The sequence below is a fragment of the Choristoneura fumiferana genome, chromosome 7 (assembly GCF_025370935.1).
Source record: "Choristoneura fumiferana chromosome 7, NRCan_CFum_1, whole genome shotgun sequence".
In the NCBI taxonomy this organism is placed as follows: Eukaryota; Metazoa; Arthropoda; class Insecta; order Lepidoptera; family Tortricidae; genus Choristoneura; species Choristoneura fumiferana.
The window spans coordinates 11,674,817-11,694,551 of NC_133478.1; the positions used below are offsets into that span (position 1 = coordinate 11,674,817).

Below are 19,735 nucleotides of genomic sequence, written 5' to 3' on the forward strand. Positions count from 1 at the left end.
TTACCTATATTAACTAATTGGGAACGTAAGCAAAAAATAACCCAAAGTTAATTAAGTTCAAGGCACCAACAAAAACAAAATAATGGAAAATCCCGATGTCACCCGAGGGATGTTCCTAATGGAGCTAGAGACAACAAACATACTGAGATATTTATTTATTTATTATTTATTTATTTCATTGTAAAGTCATGTACATATTTGTGAAAGGTGTTACATTTGGTATTATTATTAGTTAGTCCATGACGCCCTGCAAGGGCACACAATAGTTACAATTATGAAGCTAATGGTATTAAATCAATTAAGTATTACAATGTCGAAAATTTTTAGTGAAATGTTAATGTCAAGTTTCTGTTCATGCACTGTAGGTTTTATTTTAATTTCTACCCATAACATAAAATGTACAAAACTATAGGTACATTGTCAATTAACTAAAAATATTTAAGTACTAACTTTATTTCATGTGGACGAGCCATTGAGGTAAGATTTCAGAATATGTTTAAATAAAAAATATGTCAATTTGTATCTTAGTCTAAGTGGAAAATTTCATTATTATTTGTTTATTATTACATTTAGTTTAATTCCAATTATTTCAATGTTTCGTCGTTCAAGAACTCGTCAACAGAATAATAACATTTATTAATCAATATTTTCTTTAGTTTATTTTCAAAATTATTATAGTGAGGTTCCTGTCTGATACATTCTGGAATTTTATTCGCGATTTGTATGCATTTATATTGGGGACCATTTCTGAACATTGCTAAATAATAATAAATTGCTGTTGTAAAAAGGCTTCGAGAAAAAGTGTTACGTAAAAAACTGACAAATACCATGTGACTGTTTTAATACTGTATCAGAAAAAAACGTCATTTCTAAAAGCTCCTTCTGTTTACTTAGTAAAATATTTACAACTATAAAATCTCTATTTCACTTACCAATTCACATAATTTCTTCTTACAGTAACTTTTATCTGGAACAAAATAAACATTGTATTTTATTAAATAATACAGAAAGTTACATTTTGTAATAGAAACGCTTAATAAAGCAGTTATAATAATTATATACAGAATATTACAAAAAAATTAAAGAAATTTGAGAGTAGTTCATGTTTCCGTAACTAACTGCTTAAAACAAAGATTGTATGGTATTTTGTAGGAAATTGCACAAAAATCAAAGTACCTGTACGGTAGTCCCAATAATTTCAAGAAACTGACAGTCAATATCAAAAAAATGACAAATTATGTCATGACTGCTAGAAGCAACATAAAAATTGAAATTTTCTTGTAGAAAAATAATCATTCTTTCTCTTCTTTTCTCTTTCCGAAAGGGCTGGTAGACAATTAAGAAGCATAATATGTCAAAAATTCTTCTGCAGCCTGTTTGCAAACTTTTCACTTTCATTTTTGAGCGAGTACCTACGTATTTCCATTCGTACACATTTTTGAAGTGTTTTGATTGTAAATTGAGAAGCTACCTAAGGATAGCTGATTTAGTATTTCATGATTGTACATCTACTACATAAATAATCTACCTACTACGTAAATATACAGGATGGAAAAAAAATAAGCCACTACCTTAAATCCTTTAGTTAGCGTATTGTACTGAAAGGAAACATTTCTTTATTTTTAAAATGAAACGAAATTGCATTCAATGATCTTCTAAACTTCGATTTTCTCATCCGGGAAACGAATATATATTATATACGAATCAATAGGATTATTGTTCAAGATAAAGTTTGTCTGATAAACATGAAGAATTTTGAAGAATATGAAACATTTTTTTACTTAGACTTTGGGGCTGTTTCACCATCCCTTGATAAGTGTTAACTGACGGTTAAATGTGATGCCATCTCCGTCTATTCGAACAAAAGAAATAGAGACGGCATCACATTTAACCGACAGTTAACACTAATCAATGGATGGTGAAACAGCCCCTTAGCACCCTTAGTCTACTTGTTACCTCATGGTATCTCGTACAACATATGAGTGTAAGGCCAAATGATTATTAGACAAATTTTATCCTGAACAATAATAAAATGGCAAGTGTTTATTTTTCAAGTCAAGTCAAAATATCCTTTATTCAATTTAGGCTATAACAAGCGCTTATGAATGTCAAAAAAAATCTACCACCGGTTCGGAAAAACCTCTGCTGAGAAGAATCCGGCAAGAAACTCAACGAGGTATATTTTTTTAAAACAGATTTACATTATTAAATGATATCTATACATCACAAGTATTTAACACAACTTTATTTTTAACACAGGTGCGCTATTTGAAGTGATCGGAATTATTTCCAAATTAATCATTAACTTTATAATACGCCTTAGATATTAATGTCTTCTTGACAATAGATCTGAATTTTGTATCCGTTTCATTTGTAATATTTTTTGGAATTTTATTATAAAAACATATGCAATTTCCCAGAAACGACTTTTTGGTTTTAGCCAGTCTGTAAGATGGAACTTTAAGCTGCTTTAGGCTTTAAGGTGTTTCTAGTAGCCTTTTGCTTATCGACGTTAGTGGGAAAATCACATATTATGTTCTTCCTAACATACATGATTATTTCAAAACATTTTTAAGTTGGTTCGATTCTCGGGTGAGACAAGCGAAGTTTAAAAGATCTTTGAATGCAGTTTTGTTTCATTTTACAAACGAAGGAATGTTTCCTTTCAGTACAATTAGCTAACTAAAGGATTTAAGGTTGCCCTCCAGGGCCCGTAGATTTTTTCCAAACTGTATAACGCCAGGCAGGTAACGTTAGACTTGCAAGCCTCTGGAGTATCTATCCGTTTAATAGTTTCGACGTTGTTCATGGCTTGGTAAATTGCTGTTGTGACAAGTTTAGCCAGAGTAGTCAAATAACTACGATTTTAGATACCTACTGCTATTCGCGACTATTTTCTCTTCAGGCACTTGCCTGTTTTTTTATGGCCGGTACACCTATGTATGTGCCTTTAATGTTTGTTGTTGCCTCTAACAATGATAATTCCTGAAAAATCACCATTGAAAAATAAACAAAATAAATTAACTTCATAAAGAATCCCAGGAAATAAATATGTCATGCTGCGAATAACCATGCTACAATTAACATTATTTACACAATATTTTAGACTATCGCCGTTATTACTAATTTTATCAATAAAAAAATCAAGGTACGCGGAACAAAACCCGAATTGAATTCATAAAAATTGACATTATTTATTCATAAAAAGTAGTAAACGTTCACTAATGGCCACGCCTTGAATGTGGATGTAAAGAAAACGTGTATTTTTTTCTTTCTAGCTTTGTCTGTTATGAATATCTATTAATACACTCGGCAGTGTGTGTGGCCAAAATTTCGAACCAAAAATCGAGCGACACTGTTTTGAAATAGTACATTGTTGTAGAGGCTCGAAAGTAAGCAATAGATGAACGAGAATTTACTATAGGTGTCCCTACAACATTTGAAGAGTTCCCTCGATTTTCTTAAGATCCAATCATCAGATCCTGATTTGGTGCTTTTGGGACCTAATTGAACACGTTACCAGACGAACGCAAAAATAAATTCAAATCGGTTCATAAATGACGGAGTTCTGAAAAAACAAACATAAAAAAAATACAACCGAATTGATAACCTCCTCCTTTTTTGAAGTCGGTTAAAAGTCGTATCGTATTATGAAATACATAATAATATGTTGATACGACCTGTTATCGTAATGTGTTACATTGTTGTCGTGTTTTGCGAGCCATAAATGAGTCGACTGTTAAATGTACATATATATAGGCAGTTTTGGGTACTGGATTTAGGGTATCAAATTCAAAAAATTAAAATTCAAAAATTCAAATGATTTATTCAGTAAATAGGCCGCAATGGGCACTTTTACACGTCATTTTTTTAAACTACCAGCGCTTTCGGAAAGACCATCATTGCCAAGAAGAATGCGCCGCAAGAAACTTGGCAGAAAGTCATTTTTTTCATAAAAATATAATTACAAATAAAATACTTAAAAACTATATTATACAATTAAAGAAAAAAAAATACAAAAAATAATAATAAAAGAAATACAGGGATGTATGGGGTCCCTTAGTTAAAATACTAAACACTAACTATATCTACGTTCAGTGGAAGTGTAGAATGCTTCCACCGTCATAAATTTTAAAATAATAATAACAATAATTTAGTTCTGAAATATACTATATATAATATCTATGGCCACATTTTCGAGCACTGTCGTGAAAATATTATTAAATTGAACTACTTATTTCAACCGCTTTTTCTCAGCGCAGTTACGAGTTTGTTCTCATAATGTTCATCTGGCAAAATCTACGTTGTGGATGAAGTTTATAAAGTTCAGCAGGAATTTTGTAAATAAAAAAACTTAATAAATATCGTGTTTGATTTGTTAACTTTTGGTTCTCAGTAAAAAAAACCTGTCTTCATAATTAATGTTTTTATAATTCAAATCCAAAGAATGATTCTTACAAAACATGATTTAAAAGCTTATTTCGCTATCGTTATCTCAATATTTTTTGACTTCTGGTGGTTGTTATACACTGGGTGAGACACGATGAATTTAATTATGAAACAAACATATTTTTTTAAGAAATAATCATTTTTATGCGACTGTAATTATTTAATTACTTACATTTTATTACCACCAATTGTGTGTTTTTAACCATTTGAATATTCCAACATAGGGTGCGTGAGGATTCATACGACACCTCCTACGTATACTGGTACAAGTGCATAATCATAAATTTACAGGAGAGCTGTTCAAAGGTTCCAAAACCTGTAACTTTCTCATTTGATGATATAACTTTTCAAAATTTTGCAAGAAAATATTGGCTTTCTACCTGTATTCATGGAATTTTGAATTTTTTTATAGGTTTTGAGAAAATTGCAGATACACTACTATACGCGTATTTTACATCTTGTAGTTGTGCGGTATACTGAGCTAATTACCACTTGCTCCAGTATACGGCGTAATGCGTAGATTACTGATCTAACGATATTTTTATATTGTATATGAATTTTTAGATGAAATACTTTTATGGCTTGCAATGAACAATAAAACAGATGCTTTTTTACCTTCGTCTATTGATTTATAAACGTTTTTATCACTTGCATCAATATACGCTAACATTAGCATGCCACTTGTACCAATATACCGCTAGTAATGTTTTAAACGTGCTATACAAAATACAGAAATATACCTTTATAAAAAACCTCACTTGAAATATTAATGGTTTTATTAAGAAAAGTAATTGTATTAAGTGCTTTAAATTAATGAAAGCACATTCAATGGATTCGTATTCCCGTTCAAATGTGTACTCGTATTTTATTGTGAAAGGTTCCTCGTGTGATACATATATCGCATCGCACCCATTTGTATCCACATAACGGTTTAGCTTTTTGTGCCTCTTCAGGGTTCCGTACCCAAAGGGTATAAACGGAAACCCTACTACTATATACTACTTCGCTGTCCGTCCGTCTGTCACAAGGCTGTATCTCATGAACCATGATAGTTAGACAGTTTAAATTTTCACAGATTATGTATAACTGTAGTCGATATTATATATATGCTAATCCTAATGAACCCTTCGTGCGCGAGTCTGATTGGCACTTTGCTTAAGACAAGCTTTGACATGAAATATTGAGTCAAAGTCAAAATATCTTTATTCAATTTAGATTGTAACAAGCACTTATGAATGTCAAAAAACTTACCACCGGTTCGTAAAAACCTCTGTTGAGAAGAGTGGCAATAAACCTCAGCAAGGTATATTTTGTAAACAGATTTACAATCATATTTTAGTGATATCTATACATCACAAGTATTTAACACAACTACATATTTAAAACAGTTCTCAATTCGCTATTTGGAGTAAGCACTCGCCAATGCGGATCGAAATTATTTCCAAACTTCCCTATCCATGATATAATCATTAATTTTAATAATACGCCTTATATATTAATGTCTTCTTGACAATAGATTTAAATTTTGTGTCTGTTTCTGAGTCTTGGGAAACTTCTATAACTTCATACGGTTTACCCGTTTTCGCCATATGCATAGCCAGGTACCATTTCTTAGGTGTGTATAAAAAAATGTGTTTCGGGTGTTATTAAAAACCTGTACTATACTTTAAACCACATTAGGGCTACTAATTACTAATATGATGCAAGTAGAAAAATACTGTGATTCGAAAAAAAAAGTTTTGTATGGAAGTGGAGTCGCAAGAAGACTTTCTAATTTCGATGTTTTCCCACTTATATCGTATTAGTAATCAGTAGCCCTAATATGGGTTACAGTATAGTACAGGATTTTTTTTTATCAACCTGTGTTTAATTTCAATATACCTATATTGAAATTTACTGTTCTCATTTTATTAAAGCATGCATGCCTTCGCCTTCTTTTTGGGGATGCTCAACTACCAGAATTCAATGTAATACTGCAATGTTATATTTCTAGCACGCGTACATGTAGGTATAGCCGAGGAAACTGAATCACGTACTGGTACTGGGGTGGAACCGTTGTACTACCAATGTTATGTTGACATCCCATACATTTGCCAAAGAAATCATAGCGAAATAGATCACGAAAAGGTTTCACATTGGATTTAGTTTCCATGACTGTCTATGAGAAATACGGCTATTGTTTCGCAATTTTCAGACCAAAACATGTATTTTTATATAATTACTATCAAATTATGTGCTCGTAGAACAGTTTAAACGGTCCGCACGCAGCGACGGCTAGCGCGTACACTGAGGCAACTGCCAGTTACACTCGACTTCCCCGGCCCCGTGACAATATCGGTGCCGCGTATAGTGGTGCATGTCGGTTGCCTCAGTATACGTTGCACCGATTAGCAAAACGGTGTTAGATGCATTCATATACGTCACTTTATTTCCAAAACTAATAGGAATATCCGTGCAAATTTTTTGTGGTAGGTAAATAAGGAAATATTAATCACAAAATTGCAAAAAACTAAAAATCACAAATTTGTCACTTGTACCAGTATACGTAGGAGGTATCGATAAAATGTGTTAATGTAAAATGTTACTTTTTTATTTCGTTTTCTCCAAATGTACAGTACCTACCTACACTTCGCTGATTTGGCATTGCGCAACGTTGAATCTATCTCACTAATACTTATTATAAAGAAAAAAAAGTTTGTGGTCTGTTTGTTTGTTTGTTACCTCATCATATCTAAAATGCTAAACCGATTTAGATGAAATTCGGTATGTACAAATAGTTTGGCCCTGGGGACATAGGATAGTTTTTATCTTTGAAAATTACATAGTTTCCGTGGGATAGCGCTAATCGAATTCTACGTGGACGGAGTCGCAAGCAGCGGCTAGTCTACAATAATTGCAATGCAACCATCAATTCACTCATTTCAATTTTCCAACATTGAATATTTACATGGATATTCCAGTCACCAGCGCCGATTCCTACACTTAGCCCAATAGCAATTCTCTGACAATTTTCCGATTATGCTTCGAATTTGTAATATTAGAACGCCGCCGAACTCCTTTTCTAAATTTATACGTTTAATCAAGAGCTAATCCTAAATGCGTTATAGTTCAAGTTAACCAAAAGTCCAGTTTACTTGGAACCCTTTGGGCTTAGAAAAGAGTATTTCTTGGAGTTGTTCATAGCCTGGTCATTGGGGTAAATGTGGCTACAACGTATTTTCTGATTTATGACCGGGACCATAACGACACGGCCACCTGAGCTGACATCTTTTATTAGTCGGTAAAACAAAAAATGTTTCAGTCTTTATGAAATTGTGCGAAGACGATTTTCTAAATTAACTCAAGTTTATTTCATACTTGGGTTGGCAGTTGAATTTTTAATAGCGGTTTTTTTTTTATAACAACAATGGAAGGCACATTTTCTTGTTGTTGCAACAGGTTACTTGGTGATGGTAACTTCAATTATACCAATGTATTTAGAACGAGGCTGTATTGCCTAACGTTTCTGACGATCGCGATTGCAATTAAATGACAGATTTCGCATACAAAAACTGTCATTTGATTGCGTTTTATTTGTAGAGGCGCTGTACAATTATCCATACAAATAAGTTACGCCGTCGCTATCGAGTACGGTCACTGTAAACTCATGGTAGTGGTACAGGTGTCAAATCTTTAGTGACGGATATTTTGACATTAGTTCTTGTTAAAGTGATTTAGAAGCGGCGTACTGAGCTCACTTTTAAAGTCATACAGTGCTAACTTTAAGGGTGATTGTTAAATGCTTCTTGCCACAACAGTTGGTAAATGGTAAAATACCTAGGTAAATGGTTGTATGGAAGAGATCGCTTTTAAACGATAATATCACCTTCTACTCTGAATTTGTGTCAATGTAAAAATTTACTATATACTTTCTCGTAGTATCTACTTAAATTAAAAATACCGCTGTCTTAATATAGTTAAAATAATATTCACTAGCGTACTCCTTATTACTTTTACTTAAATAGGACATATCATTAGCTCAACGTGCCCTGGGATATCACTAAGTAGGCATCACCCAACTACGCAAACACTTGTTCAAAACCAACATTGCCTCAAGTTTGTTTGTAACACAAACCAAGTAGGATTTAACAAGTGATAGAGATGCATGAATGAAAAAATATCGATATTAATATATTATGCATAACGTATGGAATAGATCTAAATCCAATTACCAAGGCATCGTTACTTAAGAGCATTAAAAATATTAAGAATTTGAAAAATTAAAAGCACTCTTCCTGCTTAAAGCTGTTTCTTTTTCTTTCTGTTTTGTAAAGGTTATTTGGAAGAGATCGTTATTCGTTTAATAAGGCCGACCACTGCTTAGCGTGTAAATATTTTAAGTGTACTATTGCTTTGAACTGTTTATCATGTGGAATAGTTAAAAAAAATACTGTATTGTATGTAGCTATATATTTGAAAGAGATGTCTACTTTTTCTTGGATCTTTCCAGAAGCTTCAAAAACAAATATCTGTATATAATGCGGTACATATACCGTCAAAGAAACTGAATCACATAGGTACCGAGGCAAAATCTTTTGGTTGCAAATGTCCAGTTGATATTCTATAGGTAGGTACATATTATTACCTACATATGCCGAACATCGTGACATTGATTAAAAAAAGGTTCCACTCTGGTACACGACTCAGCTTCCTCTATACTTACAAATCTCTAAAAATATAGATTTTTAAGCGAATTTGATACTGGAAAACAAATATCGAAATTATGACTATCAGCAAATAATAATTAAAATAATTAAATTGATGTTATATCGATATTTTTGCCCAAGCCTAGAGGAGTGGTGTTGCCAGTTACTTGTAATGCTAAAACCCTCTGATCTTGTGCCGTTTGACGGCTAGTAATTTGTTGACTCTCTGCAAGTTTTAATCATTTCGCTTCTGAACTGGAATTGCTTTGAGTCTGAAGCAATTTTCGTTTGACATTGACTTTTGCGTCTGATGGTTAAAAATAAATTTAAGCTGGTTTTATCTGACACTACAAATAAGTTGCCTATCCGCAAATAGGAACAGTCATCCAATTTCGCTATGATTTTTTTGGCAGATGTCTATGAGAGGTCAATATGACATTAGTAGTAGAGGTAAAGGTTCCACCTGGCATGTGATTCAGTTTCCTTGACTGTGTACATGATGCGCGGGGAAGCAATTACACATTTTTGGGCACCTTAACCAATTAGTCAATGGATAAATAAATTTTATTTATTTCAGTTTGAAATTAAAATATATCAAATATGGCCGCTGTGCCTAAGGATCAACGTTCTCTTAATATTTTAATCCTACAAATATTATAAAATGTGAAAGTGAACATTTGTGAGTGCGTGCGAGCGTATGTGTGTTTTTCACTTCTTCGCGCTAAAACGGCTGAACGGATTGATATGAGATTTGATATGTAAATAGTTGGCAGTCTAGAATAAAACATAAGCAGCTTAAATCTCGATAGTCACACGGAATCGGGATAGAATTCCAACAACGGGTGCTCTCTAAGCAACGTTAATGAAATCCATGATATAATTTTTAGAAATTCCCACATTTGTGAGAGCCAGGAACTGCAATTTAACTGCTAGTTATTCAAATCGAAGTCAGATAGACAACTAAGGGACCCCATACATCTCTATATTATTATTATTCTTTTTTTGTATTTTTCTCTTTAATTTTATATTGTAGTTTTTTTGTATTTTATTTTAAAAAATGAATTTCTGCCAAGTTTCTTGGCAATGATGGTCTTTCCGAAAGCGCTGGTAGTTTTAAAAATGACGTGTAAAAGTGCCCATTATTAAAATATAGCAATTACTCGCCAACAACAACCTAGCTTAACAGCCGTGCCAATAATCCTACTAAATTCCCTTTCAAAAATTCAATACATCAAACTTAAGCACCCACCTTAACGCCATTAGCTTCCACAAACGTAAAACATTAGCTTATTTTATCTCATCCTTAATAATTAACTAATTTTCAAAAAATAAAACGTATTTAGTAATGTTTGTGCTGCCAGGCAATCACATCGGGCACGTTCCTCAAACAGGGGTGCTTATAATATTTGAGTTACTGCCACTAATTCCCTCAAACACATACAGGTAACACCTACACTTTACCCACACTCGAAAATGAGGTCAGTGAGGGAATGTAAATAAACGATACCGTCAAAGGGATAATTAGTCCATATCCTTCACGTACTTATTTATGGATATGAGATATTTAATGTAACATTAAAGGTAAAACCTTTTTTAGTAGATTAACATATCCTCAAAAAAATTGTTATTCCCAGATGCAGCGAGTGTGTAGTAAAGATGCACATAATTATCTTTTTCTGTTAAATATGTCCTCTTTCTTTTGAGTTTTTCCATTTGTTGCCTCTCATGATGTATTGTTAAACGTTGTGAGATGCACGTATGGAATATAGGCAATCGCAAACTCGTGCCGACTTACAAAAACTCACTTTGTTGATTGCCTGGAAGAGATCGCTCTTAAGCAATTAGGCCGCCTATTGCTTAACTTGGTAAATCTCCATAAACCTGCTTTTCCTCTACTGCTATGTGTTGACAAGACATAGCTGGAAAAATATACAAGTTGAATGGCAATGGGCGGGCCACATCGCTCGAAGAATAGATAACCGTTGGGGGAGAAAAGTCCTCGAGTGGCGACCACGAACCGGAAGACGAAGCGTTAGCAGGCCCCCACCAGGTGGACTGACGACATCGTAAGAGTTGCGGGAAACCGATGGATGCAAGTGGCGAGTTGTCGTTCATTGTGGCGTTCTAAGGGGGAACCCTTTGTTCAGCAGTGGACGTCTTCCGGCTGATGATGATGATGATGACTTGTGTTGGTGTTCAATAAAAAGTTATTGTATTGTATTGTATTTTAAAGTTATGCAATACGGTCAGGCCTCACAGAATGAGAACGCTTGGGCCGTAGCTTCCACACGAGTGGATGATAACATTTATAATCCTCTTATTATTAGTTTGTGGGTCCATTACTTTATTAATATTTACAGGGTTACACTAAGCTGTCAATTAGCAATTCCTAAATCATTATCCTGCTTGACGCACGCACACACGAACCACATCTAAAGGGTTCTCTTCAAAGTGGTATCGTCCTTAATAATGTCAGGATTGTTATTGACATGTCTTACCTTCGTTACCGAAGTCTCAACCGCCGGTAGACAAACGCTTGTTTAAACGGTGCCTCACATCTAAAGGATGCCCAAACAAGTGGAAATGACGCGGAAATGTAAACTATTTAACTTGGATTATTGTGACTTACAAAATGTACCAAATCAAAACTTTTTTATAAGTAGGCTGTAACAGGCTAAGAAATTTTTAATAAGTATCGTTTTTACAAAATGCTTGCCCGTCGTCCAATCACTAGTATTCGAAATACAAAATAAAATTCTTGTCGAAAAACAAAAAAAAATTAGGTTACTTACAATAACAAGGAAAGTTGGAGACCAAAACAGAAAGTGTGGCTCCTTATACCGTAAGGTCGAGGTACTTTGATCCATTTTAGGGTAACTTTGGCCCATATGAAAACCACATTAAGAAGGGTCCAATAAAAACATAAAAAACGTGATCGATCAACCAACCACATGGCAATGAGCCATACTCAAAGCAATAATAAAACCGACCGAGTTAATCTCAAGGGTTAAAGTTACGCTTCAGGGTCAAAGTACCCCGACCTTACGGTAAGTCTACTAGCGGTACCTACTTTCAAAAAGACCATCATTGCCAAAAAGCATTAATGCCGCAAAAACTCATTTTTCTTTCTTTCCTTAAGTTTGTACCTTTCTTTTAACCCCCGACGCAAAAAGAGGGGTGTTATAAGTTTAGCCGTTATGTGTGTCTGTCTGTCTGTGACACTGTAGCTCTTAAACGGGTTTACCGATTTGAATGCGGTTTTTTTATTTGAAATCAGATTTTCTAGCGATGGTTCTTAGACATATTCCATCAAAATCGGTTCAGTCGTTTTTGATATATTGAACTCTGGCAAGCGTCCAGACGGGGTCACCCTGGTGCCATGGAAGCTCGGATGTCCCTGGTGTGGGACGCGACATGCGTTGATACTTTCGGTCTGTCCCACATCCAGGCAACTAGCTCACAAGCCGGCGCTGCGGCTGATCAGGCTCAAATACTCAAGCGTCGCAAGTACTCCTCCTTATTAAAGGATTACGAGTTTGCGGCGCTTGCTGTTGAGACCTTAGGGCCCTGGTCAGCCGACATGAAGTTTTTTATAAAGGCCTTGTCGTCCCGGTTGGTCGACGCTTCTGGGGACCCAAGAGCTGGCGCGTACTTATCCCAGCGGATCTCACTTGCGATCCAAAGGGGTAATGCGGCCAGCGTCATGGGAACCCTGCCACAGGCAGGTCTTTTAGACGGGGTATTCTTTTTATAATTTTCATTGTTACAGTTAGTTAAGCTATCTTAGGTTAGTTCTTTTTTATGTATGTAAACTCATAATTGTACAAGGTTAGTTAACATTGTTTTTAAATAAATATACTATATTACTTTACAGTGACAAAGTCGGGGGTTTTCCAACTTTTTTGTTGGTTATGTTATAAATTATAGCTGAACGTGGTTTATATAGCTAATTATAGCTTTAACAGCATCAACGGGAAAAATGCCTTGTGACCTAAGATAAAAATAAGCGTGAAGAAAACCAAAAAGCATTATAATATATATGGGGACCGTGAATTTGTGAAAATTGTAACAAATTTGTCCACGATAAAACCTAAAAAAAAATCTCAATCCCAGTTTTACAAAGCAGACGCTAAAACTTGAACCCTGTAATTTCTTGAGACAATATTTACAGAGTAATCTTTTGAAGGTAAATTTATTCAAATCTTTTCTGATATCTGCCCGTTTCAGATTTTTATGGCTCAAAGGGAGAGTAATAGGTTAATAAAAGCGGTTTACATTCTACCCGGACCTTAAATCTTGTAGGCACATAAACATCGGTTCTAGGAAGCTTTTAACACATAGTTACGGATCAACTATTATGTGAATTGAAAGCTATTAATTTTTATCAATTTTCTTAACAAAATATTATAAAAAGTCGCTTCCCGTCGTCTGTCCTTTTATACATAAGTAGCTGGGTGAATGCAAAAGTGGCATAAGTAAAAATATTAAAACAATTAATGAACTGTTACAATCCAATGATTACAGTCCATTATTAGTTATTTTTATATTTTGACTTGTGTCACTTTTGCATTCACTCAGCGAAATAGTTTATTAAATTTTCGTGTAAGGTCACACTTTTTTGTACACTTTCACAAAAGTAAAATACAATTCCTATTTTTTTCGACAATCTAATTGATGGAAAAACTAAGTATAACATTTTTTACCCAGGGACTAACCAATAATGTTTATCTGTGACACACGTTAAAGTTATGAATATCCTACAAATCAATTTACTTATGACCACGGCTGCTGCAATCTGGCCGAAATGTTCAGGTAATTTTAGGAAACTATCATCGTGTTTAAATTCAAGGTACTATTTATGACAAAAATTAACGTTATAATGTCCTCAGAATGTGTAATGAAAATCGAACAGAGTAACTTGAAAAGGTACCTTGGATACTTCGTTACCCAAAATAAAATCTTTCTGGGGTGACATGACAACAATGTGAAATTTGTGAAGGGGACGCCATTTGTGTTCCCGAACTATAAGTCACCGAAATGCTCAACAATGCTTGGGTTGGTACAGTGAGCAGAGAAATATCACTAGGTATATGAACAGCGAGTTCAAATTTGCCAGCTGTACTTTTACTTACTCTATGTTAGTCTCAGTGAACAAATATGTGCGGGATACTTTGCAAAAATGTTAGGCTGGTCTATCAAATGCCTAATATTATCCTGTTCATTGTATCTACAGTCTAGTCTAAGTTGCACGTAAAATATATTTGCATGCACTATGAGATGACAAATGTGCGGTGAGAGAAAGTGTGATTAGTTAATTAAGTAGGTATTTAGTGAATGTTTCAGTCCGAATACTCGTATTTGACATAGGACATATTCTTGAAAGTGCAAATAATAAATGTTCATAACCATCACTTTTTATTTGAAGCTTCAAATAGATACCTATTTAGATAGATCGATCACTTTTTAAAAGTAGGCAGGCATGTACTTCTCACGAAAAACAATCAAAAGTTTTTTTTAAAGCTTTTCTTCGTTTATCTTATATAACCTAACTTAAGCGTGATCTTGTGAAAATTCATCCACTTCTAGTGATCGAAGTCACTTAAAATTTGGTAATGGTATGTAATGTGGATGACAATATAAAGTTCAGTTAACAAAAAGTATAGTCAACAAGTTTTTTTTTTACAAAAGTGTGTTCGTAGCCAACTTTGCCTATTTTTCAAAGAACGTACAACCTCAAGGCCTCCGATCATTCAATACCAAAGCATGTTAAGGAAAATTCAGCGGGAGTGGATTAGTGCGTACATACATTGGCTCAGTGCGCGCCGTCGGCTCATTGCTTCGGGACCCCGCTGATTCACTCTTAAAAGGATTTGCGGCGATGTTGCTGAGATTTCTCGCTGAGCCAATCGACAAAGTGGATTTACTGGGCACTTCGGACACGTTGAGAGCTTTTAAAATGTTTGCGGTGTATTAAGCGCAATAGTTTTTTATTGGTGGGATTTTAATGCATGGAAAATGTTAAGTGTCAAAGTGTTGAGAAAATTACAAAGCCGTTTGTTCAATGTTCGGCCGGTTAATTCATTAGTTAAGCCTTGTTGCCATCGTTAATAAGTATGACATCAATTATTACTAAAAACATAATGTATTTTTGTATAATTTCAGCTGTGGTTTGACTTTGACCTATTTATTTATTTATTATTTATTTATTCCAACATAAAATTACAGCATTACGTAATACAAACAAAAATACATAAAATACATAGAAAAAAAACTATGAATAGCTAGGGATTTATTATTTATTTAGGGATTTAGGGATGGATAGGGTTGCCATACGTCAGGATTTGTCTGTACATGTCCGGATTTTTGACCCTTTGTCAGAACTGCGGACGGAGGTGCCAAGTGTCCGGGTGTTTTAGAAATATGTACCTACCTCATTGAAAAAAAAAACATTTGTTTTCATGGTACATTTATTACACCGTTTTTAGGGTTCCGTAGCCAAAGGGTGCCAACGGAACCCTATTACTGAGACTCCGCTATCTGTCTGTCTGTCTGTCCGTCCGTCTGTCTCTATCTCTTGATTGGTAATAGTTAGACACTTTAAATTTTCACAGATTATGTATTACTGTGGCCGCTATAACAACAAATACTAAAAACATAATAAAATAAATATTTAAGGGAGCTCCCATACAACAAACGTGATTGTTTTGCCGTTTTTTGCTTGATATTAATAACGGCAACAGGTAGATGCTTGAAATATTCACAGAATATTTAGTTGTATAATCACTTTAAAAATAAATAATTATATTAAAATAAAGAAAATATTTAAGGGGTGGCTCCTTACAGTCAAAATAATAAAAAATAATAAACTAACCTAACCCCCCCTCCCCCCTCTGCATCGTGCCCGGTTCAAAAGTCCCCATTATATCGGCTGCATTTTTTGTAAAAAAATAAATAAATGTAAACTACAGCACAAGCATTTACGAGTATATTTTTTGAGGAATCAGTGCCTAGTGGTGGGGACGTTTATATCATGAGATTGAGGTAAACTTATCTTAAAACAATTACTTATCCAAAACAAAATAGGAACTATTGGTTTCAGAATTTGTATGTTCACATCACTTTAGTCCCGTTAAATTGTAAAACATTTGGCTCGTGATAATGGAACAAAATAATGGAGTAAATAACAATGAATCCTTTTGGCACGAGCTCTCAACAGAATGCAAGTGAAAAGTGTTATTTGAAATGAGGAGCAGCCATAGCGAACCGAAAACCGGACTAAAACAATGCTATCCGTCAAATTCCAAATACCGTAGTTCTCTGTAAAATTTCGCTATGAAATGAGATACGGGGCATAAAATCGGAAACGTTTACCGATACTACCTGGCATTCTGATTCGGCGGAAATGTAATTTAATCAACGTAAAATCTCTCTGCCAAATGACAACTATCGCAGAAAATGCCGGGATTGTGTTCCCGGACTAAGAAAGGGAACCAAATAAGGGTCCAAGAGTAACTACGATCGACAGCGCGGCGAACATTTTCAAAGTCAGTCATAAAGCAACATGAACATAAATATAGACGGCTATGTGTTCGTAAGTTACCACTATGTTCTCAGGGACGGGTAGAGTACTTATTCAAATATAGAAATAGAAAAATTGAAATAGAAATCATTTATTCGTGACAAAGTAGCGTAGCATAACAATAGTAGATTGTTCAACAAGGGAGGAAAAGAACCAATATCACACGAGGTAACTTGGAACCCGAGCATAGAGAGGGTGCCAATATTTCGAGTGTGATATTGATGTTTTTCCCGAGTTAAACACTCTGCTGTTCATTTCGACTACGAGGAAAGTAAAAAAAATATACGTAATACATAATGTAAGTATATGAGAAAAAATGTATCGAATAAAATAAGACTAAAATGAATGAAAAAAAATTGTACCATTCATAAAAGACAATGTATCTTTTTTTTAAGCATAGGTCGAAGCACAGAATAAGTAATAGTTGGTCGAAGGTCAAAATGGTCATTTAAAAAAAAACAATTGACTTTATTCTTAGCAATATATTATTTAACAAAATTTTAAATGTTCAAAATATTATTAGAGACAAACAGTAGATAAAATAAGAATTTTACTTAATTTATTTCTAAAATTAGTAAGTTATCATTATCAAGCTGAACCAAGGAGTTAAGCTGTAGGTACAGAGATAGGATGTGTGGACATATTCCATTGTCATTTACCTACCAATTGTTTTTTTTTTCTTATCAATTTCTTAACTCTTTTGTTTTATACGTCTGCATATAAGAAACTAATGACAATAATTTAATAATATTTCACTTGCATTATAAAATTTGTAATAGGTATGACTAATTAATTAGGTACGAAAAAAACTCAATATTTATAAATACGTACGTATGTGTTCCACTGACATCCATTGCCTTTTTATTTTTTAATCTATATCTACCCTTGGGAAGAAAAGTATACATTTCCTCTCTGTTGTTAGATATGATTTGCCTCACTTTCCGAGTATGAGAGATGAAAAAAATATTAAATTTTTAAAAAAAGTTGTACCTATGGCACGAAATGGTCCCAAATCAGCAAAATTGCCGGTCTTGTAAATATGTAAAGTAAAAATATTAAAAACTGTACTATGATCACAAGAAATGTATTTTCATACAAAATTCGAGTATTGCAAAACCTAATGGGGTATTTAACGATAACATAGATATATGAAATTCCCCAAGAAGTAAAGCCACACCACAAGTAAAAAAAAATGGAAAAACATAGTTGAGAAAAGAATAACTTTGTTTTCCACAGAAAGACTATGAAATCTAGACTTATTTTTTAGAGAGAGAGAGAGAGAGAGAGAGAGAGAGCGAGAGACAGTTTAGATCCACACAAAACCACTCAAGATTTTTTAACTCATGCCTGTCCGATTTATATCTCTCATACCAAAAGAAATTTTGTAGCTCAAGTTCGTTCCGAGATGATTGTACTAATTCCTATTTGGGTAATACCCGTGTAGAGGATCTTGTTATGTGATTTTCTAAACCACTGAATATGGAATAATTTAAAGCAGCTGCTGTAATTAAAATTAGTATATACGAGCATATACTAATTTTAATTACAGCAAGATTTGCCTTATACTGCGAAGTTCGAACTTGGTATCGTGCCGTCCCGCTCACGCTAATAGCATTTAATAGGAGAGGAAAAGAGTTGGCATGATACGAACTTCTAATTTCGGACTTCTGTATAAATAAATAAATAAAATAAAATATCTTTATTTCAGAACATTTAAGATTCCATAAAAATCGTTAGGTATGTATAGCCCCATAAAATCTGCTAAAGAAAACAATATTGAATCCCACTAATATAATAAATGCGAAAGTTTGTAAGCCTGTTTGTTTGTTTGTTGTTTGTTCATCACTCCAAAACCGCTGAACCGATTTAAATAAAATTCGGTACACAGATAGTTTGAGTCCCGGGGTAGGATAGCAATAAACGAATACTACGCGGACGTAGTCACGGGTAACAGGCTAGTAAACAAATATGCGGTGTGTTGATTAAAGTATCCTTAAGCCGAATGAGAGTCACCATAATCTGCACATGAAGGATCCTGTTTACGTTCACGTTGTTTTAAACTGGCTGAGATGGATTTCAGACTACGCAGACGAAGTTGCGGGCATAACTAGTTAAAAGTAGCCTGTTGCCCGCGACTCCATCTGCATAAAATTCGTTTATCTGTATACTAAATTTCATCTAAATCGCTTCAGCGATTTACATCAATTAAACAAACCAACAGACTTACAATCTTTCACATTTCTAATATTAGTGGGATAAATATATACTACTAATTCATTCGCCTAAATCAGTTCAGCCAGTGGTTAAAGCGTAAAGAGGTAAAAAACAGATTAGATAGAGTTACTTTCGCATTTATAATATTAGTAAGGATTACAGTTTTAATCTAGTTTAAGTTTTATTTATTGACAATATTTAGTATAATATTCTCTAAACAACTAAACTAAACTCTTTCATTAGGTATTAAATAATTATATTGAGCCCAATTATTACTGTATCTCAACTTGTTAGGTACTGATTTAAATAAGACGCAAAAATCGTCGTTGAAAATCTGTGCATTTGAAAAATCACACATCAAAAGAATTTTTACCCATCATTCCTCTGGAGCATGGAAACTGAAAAATTCGAAATGAAAATTCCGTGAATATGAAATAAAAATTGAAATCGTGTATCGATTTCACATTTCACATCCGTGGATGGATCCTGTGAGGCGACGTCTGGTGTAAAATAGATAGCACAAGGTAAAAAAACATCCACGTATTGCTTGTGGATACTGTGAGTGGCAAACAGGAGATTTGTAACGTATTTCGAAGAACGGGATTTACGCGTGGAAAACGTGGCTCATGGTATGCCTACATTTTCGTTTATCAGAAATCAAAAAAGTTATTTTCCGGAATTTAACGAATTACCCATTTGGATGAAATAAAAATATATACAATACGAGTAGCACTTGCGTCGTATTAAGGTCAAAAAACTTGCCCTGAAAAATGAACTTATAGAAACTGCATCGATTATAGTATTAGTA

General features: G+C 34.0%; 1 protein-coding gene across 1 annotated transcript in view; it reads right to left on the reverse strand.

Annotated features, from left to right (window-relative positions):
• Nucleotides 1-948, reverse strand: part of rsh (Rap GTPase activating protein radish) — a 204,271-nt gene extending 203,323 nt beyond the window's left edge. The window contains exon 1 of the mRNA XM_074090187.1: nucleotides 933-948. The gene's annotated coding sequence lies outside the window, so the exon portion shown is untranslated. The remainder of the gene's footprint in view (nucleotides 1-932) is intronic.
• Between the last annotated feature and the right edge of the window lie 18,787 nt (nucleotides 949-19,735).